This window comes from Pteropus alecto, unplaced genomic scaffold, assembly GCF_000325575.1.
Source record: "Pteropus alecto unplaced genomic scaffold, ASM32557v1 scaffold11, whole genome shotgun sequence".
NCBI lineage: Eukaryota > Metazoa > Chordata > Mammalia > Chiroptera > Pteropodidae > Pteropus > Pteropus alecto.
In genome coordinates this window covers 12,307,079-12,315,847 of record NW_006431956.1, presented here as the reverse complement: position 1 = coordinate 12,315,847, position 8,769 = coordinate 12,307,079, and the positions used below count along the sequence as shown (strand labels likewise).

The 8,769-nt window shown below is 41.0% G+C and overlaps 1 pseudogene; it reads right to left on the bottom strand.

Moving 5' to 3' along the window:
* Positions 1–8,617: 8,617 nt before the first annotated feature.
* Positions 8,618–8,737, bottom strand: LOC112475688 (annotated as a pseudogene).
* Positions 8,738–8,769: the final 32 nt, after the last annotated feature.

Sequence of the window (8,769 nt, the reverse complement as noted above, 5' to 3'; positions counted from 1 at the left end):
TTTTGTTTTTCCACCTGCTTTGAGTAGGGCTGGCCAACTAAGCCCCGTGAGCCAAACCTGGCCCTTCAACCGTTTTTGTACAGCCCGTAAGCTAAGAAATTTTTCCAAAGAAAAAGAAGAAAAATATTTCAAGACAGTTGAAAATTATATGAAATTTGAATTTTAGTGTCCGTAAAAAGTTTTGTTGGAACACAGTCATGCCTGTTCATTTACTTAGTGCCTGTGGCTGTGTCCATGCTACAGAGGCAGAGTTGACTAGTTACAAGAGACCATTTGGCCCACGAAGCCTATATTTACTATCTGGCCCTTTACAGAAGCTTTAATGATTGTCAATAAAGTATTGTGAAATTGTGTTTGTAGTATTACTAAGGAAAAAATTATCTATAGTATTCAGAGATCATTCAAATTTTTTTTTTTCAAAATGGCCATAGCAATTCTATGACTAACTGGTAGTTTGTTGACATTCTTTGAAATCTTTTCATTTCTAATATAAAATTTAGCCCTTTATTTCCTACACTCCTCCCTCTCTCTTTCTTTCTCTTTTCCTTCCCCTCTTCCCTTCCTCTCCTGCTCCCCTCCCCCTCCTTCTCTTCTCTTTTCTCTCTCTCTCTCTCTCTCTCTCATTCACTCACTTTCGTGCTCTCCCCACTCCACCCCTCAAGTAAGGGTTAAATACTGCTCAAGTAAGCTGTGTATTTCAGGAAATGGAGAGTGCTTATTATTTTGAAATTATTAAAGAATTTGCCTTTAGGAGCTCTTTTTGAAAATTTTAAGTCCCCAAATTTCTAGCTTTGAAACTATATCACACACTCATATGTATAGACCCAACCAAGTTTACTTCTACTAAATGCTATTGGTGAATAATCACGATAACAGTGATCAAGGTACAGCATTTTGTAGATGAGCAAGTCACTTTGTTTCCACCAGAAAATAATTATCTTAGGGCTACAAACATGGATCTTCCTGTAGAAAAGTTTGCAATGATCCTGTGTGGAGAGAAATAAGAATCCAGAAAACAAGAGCTACGTATGAAAGGAGAGTGTTTCATTTCTGTGCCAAGGACAGAAGGGCTGTCTTAGCCACACTTTTTTATCTGTGAATCGAGAAGCAGCTGACTGTGAAGCTCAGAGTGTTTGTGGGTTGCTATGATTGCTGCTGGCTTTCTCTTCCAATAAAAATCTATCTTACCGAATTGAGCTGAAACAGCTTGTTTTCATTTGTACCATTTTTAGCCCATAGATAGTTGAGAAATCCCATCCTTCGAGTAGACTTGCAAAGATACCCACCTGTCTGCATTTGTATGTGAATAGTAATGCTACCCAGACTCTTCAGGGAGCAAGGACAGAGTCCTTTTTGGTCATGCCCAATTGCCATTTGTTCTGCTCAACTATGATATCTTACACATAAAATTTTCTGTACTATAGACATTATATGTATCTACCACTTCTGGTAACATATATTTTCTTTAGGACCAAACTTTTGTTTAAAAATAATACGACCAGTGTCGGGAGTTTGTATACTGTAGGGTTCTATTTATATAGCATTCTCTAAGCTTTATTGAGATATAATTTACATGCCATGCAATTCACCCATTTAAACCATACGATTCAGTCATTTCTTATATATTCATAGAGTGATGCAACTATTACCGTATTCACCTTAGAACATTTTCATTATCCCAAAAAAGAAACCCTGTACCTTTCAGCCATCACCAGCTATTCCTCTCTATCACCATCATCCCACCCAGCCCCTGTCAACCACTAATCTACTTTCTGTCTCTATGGATTTGTCTATTCTGGACATTACATGGAATCATCCAGTTTGAGGTCCTTTGTAGTTGGCTTCTTTCACTTAGCACGTTTTCAAGGTTCACCCGTGTTGTGGTGTGTCTCAGTACTTCATTTATTTTTTATTGCTGAATAATGTTTTATTGTGTAATATACTCTGTGACACTTTTGAAATGACAAAACCGTAGACATGAGGAACCAATTAGTGGTTGCCAGGTGTTAGGAGTGGTGGTTGCGGGCGAGGGGGTGATGTAACTGTGGCTATTAAGGGACAGCATGAGGGGTCCTTATGATAGAACTGGTAGCTATCATGACAGTGGTGGTGGCCATACAAATCTACACATGTGATAAAATTGCATAGAACTAAATACACACATACACAAATGAGTACATTGAAATGGTAAAATCTGAATAAGTTCAGTAGATTATAGCAGTATCAGTTTCCTGGATAGAATATGCTAGTTATGCAAGTGTTACCACTGAGAGAAACTGGGTATATGGGATCTTTGTATCACTCCCTATAACTATGTGAATCCACAATATCTCGAAATAAAAATTAAAAATAATAATAGGAACTGGAAAATCTTTTAGGAATGGCAGAGTAAGGACCTCTGAAAATTCACTCCTCCATAAAAGTGAAAAAAACACTAGCAAAAATGGTCAAAATCAACCTTTTCAGAACTCTAGAAACTAACCAAAGGCTTAGAACAATTTGAGGGGTGTTTATTCAAACACACACACACACACACACACACACACACACACACACACACACCCCACTGAATCATGGTAAGAACAGTGAGCTTTGTGGCATTTTAACTTACCCAGTTCCAGGATAGCCTTGAAAACAGGCAGACCTGCAATCATGGTGAAAACCAACAGCCTAGCCGCCACTAGAAAGGACAGAGTGTTGGATTTCCTCCAAAGTTCCATTCCCAGATAGCTGTCATTGTGTGACCTGTCTGGCAGTTCCCTGGAAAATCCCATTTACCAGGCTTGTCTTTATTTGACCTGATCCATTGTGAAAAGCATTTTCCCCAGGGGTGTTTGTAGAAAACAATCAGTGACAATTGTGTAACATCACTGCTTCCTGAGAAGGTAATAGCAATGGCAACAAAGAGCAAAATCCAAAAAAAAAAAAAACAAAAAACAACCCTAAAAGGAAAATCAGAGGAATGAGATGTCAATAGCAGGCTGTGAGAAGCCGATATATTCCTGGGAATCTAGAAAGCCACACACATGCGCGGGGCTGTGCACATGTCCAGGAAAGATCTGAGAAGGCCCTAAACTCTCACTTCTAGTTAACCGTGAGACTCTGTGCAAGCAGGAAGTGAAGGCTAGGCAAAATTATAAACTGCCTACTTGAGTATTTGAAGGCATGTCCCAACGTGCATGCAAAGACAAGCAGACTTATTGGTTCCAAGCATTTGAGGAAGTATATGTACAATTGTTCACTGTCCACTAAGAAAACCAAATGGGAACTTCAGTGTCCACACATGAAAAAGAATACAGCCTTTACAGAATCAATTCAGTAAACTCACTAAAAAACAAATGGCATCAGCAACAACAGCAAACCTCTGGGCAATGGAGGCCAATCTGATTTCCAGATTGGTCTCATTATATAATTTTAAACTTCTACTTTTCAACCGAAAATTATGAGACATGCACAGAAATAAAGTATGGCCTAGATGATGGACTAGCTAGACAAAGCCTTTACATCATCTATTTTTAAACATACTCAAAGAATTACAGGAAATCATGTCTAAAAAGCTAAAGAAAAGTATGAGAATGATGGATCACTAAATAAAGAATATCAATAAATAGAAAGTATAAAAGGAACCAAATAGAAATTCCGGAGTTGAAAAGTACAATAACTAAAGTGAAAATTCACTTCAGAGGCTCAACAGAAGATTTGAGCTGACGGAAGTATGAACTTGAAGATAAATCGATTCATTTAATCTAGTCTGAAGAATGAAAAAAAATGAATAGAAACTCAAAGACATGTGGGACACCAATAAGTATATCAGCATAATCAAAATGGGACTCACACAAGAAAAGGAAAGAAAAATGGGGACAAAAGAATACTGGAAGAAATAATGGCCAAAAATTTCCAAAATTTGATCTAAAACATTAATCTACACATCTAAGAAGCTACGCAAATTCCAAGAAAGATAAATCCAAAGAGATACACATTTAGACACATGATAATCAAAAGGATATAAAGCCAAGACGAAGAAACAGTCTAGTCTTGAAAACAGCAAAAAAGAAGAAACTCATCACATACAAAGGGTCCTAAGTAAGATTAACATCTAATTACTTATCAGAAACTATGAAGGCCCTAAGGCAGTGAGATGGTATATTCAAAGTGATGAAAGAAAGTACTGTCAATCAAAAATTCTTTATCCAGCAAAACTGACCTTCAAAAAGGAGAATGAAGACATTCTCAGATAAATAAAAATTGAATGTTCACAGCAGCGTTATTTATAACAATACCTGCAAGTAAGAATAACCCAAATGTCCATCAACGGATGAATGGATAAAGGAAAAGTGGTATATCCATACAACGGAATATTATTCAGCCATCAAAAGGAATGAAATCTTGATATGCTACAACATGCTAAGTGAAAGAGCCAGCCACAAAGGACTGCATTATTATATGATTCCATTCATATGAAATTTATAGAATAGGCAGGGGTATAGAGGTCAAAAGTAGATTAGTGGTTGCCTAAGGCCACAGGGTTGGGAAAAATAGGGCATGATAGCTAAATGACAGGATTTTTTTCAGGGAATGATAGAAATGTTCTAAAATTGATTGTGGTAATGGTTGCACAAGTGCGTAAATATAGTAAATATTATTGCATTGTATACTTTAAATGGGCGAATTGTATGATGTAGGAATTACATTTGAATGAAGCTGTTACCAAAAGGGGTGGAGACTGAAACAAAACTCCTAAAGGAAAACATAGGTATAAATCTTCATAACCTTGGATTAGGCAATGGTTTCTTAGATATGACACCAGAAGCATAGCTAGAAAAGAAAAAAAAAGATAAATTATACGTCATCTTAACTAAAAACTTTTGTGCTTCAAAGGGCACAATCAAGAAGTTGTAAAGACCACCCACAGAATGAAGAAAAGATTTGTAAATCATATATCGAATAAGGAACTCATAAAAAATCCAGAATTATTAAAGAACTTTTACAGCTCAGCAACAAAAACATAATTAGCTCTGTTATAAATGCGCAAAGATATTGAATAGACATTTCTCCAAAGAAGATATGCAAATGGCCAATAAGTTCATGAAAAGGTGCTCAGCATCAGTCATTAGGGAAATACAATCAAAATTATAAAGAGATGCCACTTCATGCCCACTAGAAGAGCTATAATTTTAAAGAACAGAAAATAATAAGTGTTGTCCACTTGGTGGGAAAGAAAAATATGAGAGGAAGTTTCCAGGTTTTTTCTTTCCCTTCATTCACTCCATTCACCAAAGCTGGAGAGCAGTTTATATTTGAAGGAACAAAGCATGTGTGGTCTAGCTTCTTCTGGGCTCCTTTTGTGGATACAGCATGATATTAGGAGACTTATTTCCTACTCACCTTCCCCCAAACTGTCCAGGGCTGGCACAGTCTGGCAGAGAAGGGGACCTATCAGGGATCCTGCTAATGGCCACAGCTCAAATCATGATCTTTAAGCCTAGTGGAAATAAATCTGATGTTTTTCTTTCAATCGGACTGATGCCAGCATCGATTTTCATTTGGCTTTGAACTAAATGAGAAACTAAAAGTTTATTACTTGCTAGCCCCTAAACTTCTCTAAAGCTCTAACTATGGAAAACGATGGAAAGCCAGTTCAGTCAGAAGAGCAGGAAACAAATGACTGTCTTCTCCTGCAGCTGCTAGTGGTGAGGTGGGGACATGGTCAAGCACTCTTTCATCAATCCTCCATTAGGCACCATAAATACGAGATGCCATGAGGATCCCTTGCTCTCCATGGCAGTCACATGTCCTGGAGCAGAGTCTATAGGGCTGTGGAACATGATTTCAATGTAAACACTCCGTTCATTTAACTGTCCTTCCATTGATTCACTACACGTTTGTTGAGCGAACACCATGTACTCATTGCATGGGACAAGGTGTTGGAGACGTGAAAGGGAACACGACAGACACAGGATCGTGGCCCTTATAGACCTTTCAACTGGAGTGAAAAGCTCCCTGCCCCCTGGGGACTGCATTTCACCTCTGGAGTAGAGACAGGTTTTCTCTCCTGTACCTCACGTACCTAGGACCAGAAGGAGGCAGGGCCCTTCTTGCTCCGCAAACGCCGTCTCCAGTCCTAACCTTTCCCACCCCACCTCCAAGTACATGTCATCGAAGTTTTCACCTGCTGCCACTCTGTGACTGACGCCTGTCCTGATCACTCCACCTCAGTCACTGGTGACTGTATCACCTGGTTCACCCTCTTCTCTACCACCTCTACTTCTGTCTTCATTTTGGGGTGACTTGAACAGTCTCGTGGATAATCCGTCCGATACAGGGTGTATCTCTGATTTCCTACGTGCTTTCTGTGTACGTCTCTCCTCTTTTCCCATTCTAGGACCCTGTTTTTCTTTCCCGCAGCACACAGTGCAGAAGAAACAAAGACTCAGAGCAACCTCTGCTGCGGAGACAAGACAGACTCAGACATGGGCAAGCCGAGCAAGGTGGGGCTCCAGGAACAGCACAGAGCAGGTAGAGGAGGGCGGTTCACAAAGATGAGGAAATCCGTGAAAAAGCAGTTACTTTTTTATGAGACAAACTCAGTATATTGTACACGAGTAGCAACACTACAGAATTTAAACTTGTTTACAGTGTTCGCTGTTGCTCGTAAATATTAGCACAGACTTTTTCTACTTTGGAGGGCGTCAATTTGACAAAAGAAATTTATGATAACAGAATGAGTCTTTTTCTTTCTTTTTTTTTTTTTTTTTTTGATGGCTCAGAACAACCCAGATTTATTGTCTCACGGTTCTGGAGGTCAGAATTCTAAAATCGGTATCACTGGGCCAATATCAAAATGACAGCAGGGCCACCGCCCTAGTGGCTCTAGAAGGGAATCCATGCCTCGCCTCTTCCAGCTGCGGTGTAAAAGCAGAGTTCTTGAAGTGAGGCGGGTGAGAAGCATCCTCCTTCGAGAGAACCAGGAGGTCACGTGAACAGGACTCGGTGCCAAGCTGTCCTCACATGGGAAGGAAGCGCCCACTTACTGGGAGTATGCCGTTGTTCCTGGGCACGGTCGTGCCCTTGACCAGAAGGCAGAAAACTTGGCCATGTTGCGTGGGGTAGAGGCATGAAGGGAAGTCGCACCTCCCGGTTAAGTGGGACTGAAGAGGATCAGGTCAGTTTCCTCAGCTCTGTGCCTCACTGACACACCCCCACTGTCACATAGATGCGCCTCGGCTTCTAAGCTCCTTGCTCTCTGGCTTCCTGTGACCACTTTCTTAACCCACTTAGACACCAACCAAACTCAATCCAAACCCTAATGTTCTCCCACTGCCAAACACCAACACACACCTTGCAACCCTATTAACTTCCTCATCCTCTCTCTCCCTCTGTTCTACAGCAAAGCCTCTGTCTGGTTAAAGCCACCCATCAACCTGCTCTATGCCCATCCCTGGGCAGCCCAGTGGGGCTGGGAAAAAACGCTCTGCCTTGCTAAACAGTCTTACTGTAAATCTGTGACTGTGAGTTTCAAAAAGAGGTTCGGTATTGCCCAGGGTCCCATTTTACATCTCTGGTGTATTTGCTTTTCCAACTCAAAATGACTCTTTGATACCGTCTTTCCCATCAAATGCCCTATGCATCCCCTCCTCCCCACACCTCTCTTTCTCAGCCAAGAGCTTTATCATCCTTCCTTCCCTGAAGTTACTATCCTACCCACACATACCTCACCCCAACGCTCCCACCAACTCCACCATGTGGGCCCTGGATCCCATCTTCTTTCTTGTTCTTAAGGACGGTGCTCTTCCAGCTCCTCCAACTCTTCTAGATTTTTCTGCCAGCATCCAAACACACTGTAATCTGTCCTAGGAGAAAATTAAAAACAAAACACCTTATTCGACTCCATAACAACTGTCAAATTCCCCTCTCGTTTCTCTGCTCCCCTTCAAAGCAAAATATTTTGAAGGCTGTGATTATAATTACTGTTTCCACTTCTTCCTTTCACAGTCTCTCTTCAGTTTCCATCCACACCAGTCCACCCAGGCTGCTCCTGTCAGGGTCTCTCCCGGCTCCCCCGTTGCCAGCTCCGGGATCACGTCTCTGTTCTCGTCTTTCTGCCTCACACAGCACTGGACACAGTTCAGCACTCCGGTTGTCCATCTTCCCTCACGTCCAGGGCACACGCTCTTTATGGTTTCCTCATGCCTCTCTCACGGTACAGATGGTCCTCCACGTGCGATGGTTCGACTTACGATTTGTCAGCCTTTCAATGATGCAAAGTGATCCACAATCAGTAGAAACCATACTGCACATTTTGAATTTCGATCATTCCCCAGACCAACGACGTGCAGTATGATAACTCTCTCGTGATGCTGGCCAGTGGCAGGGGGGTGATTTTGCCCAACTGCAGGTTAATATAAGTGTTTTGAGAATGTTTAAGGTAGGCTAGGCAAAGCTATGATGTTTGGTAGGTTAGATGTATTAAATGTATTTTCAATTTATGATATTTTCAAATGACAATGGGTTTATCTGGACGTAACCCCATCGGAAGTCAAGGAGCATCTGTACCTTCACAGTCTCTGTTGGTTTCTCTTTCCTCCCCTTCCTTTATTTATTTATTTTTTAGTATTTATGCCCACAGCACCTGGTCTTCCTAGATGGTCTCCCCATCCAAGTACTAATTAGGTCCGACCATGCTTAGCTTCCGAGATCAGACAGGATCGGGCTTGTTCAGAGTGGCATGGCCATAGACCATGGACCGTGGCTTCCCTGGGGCACGAACCC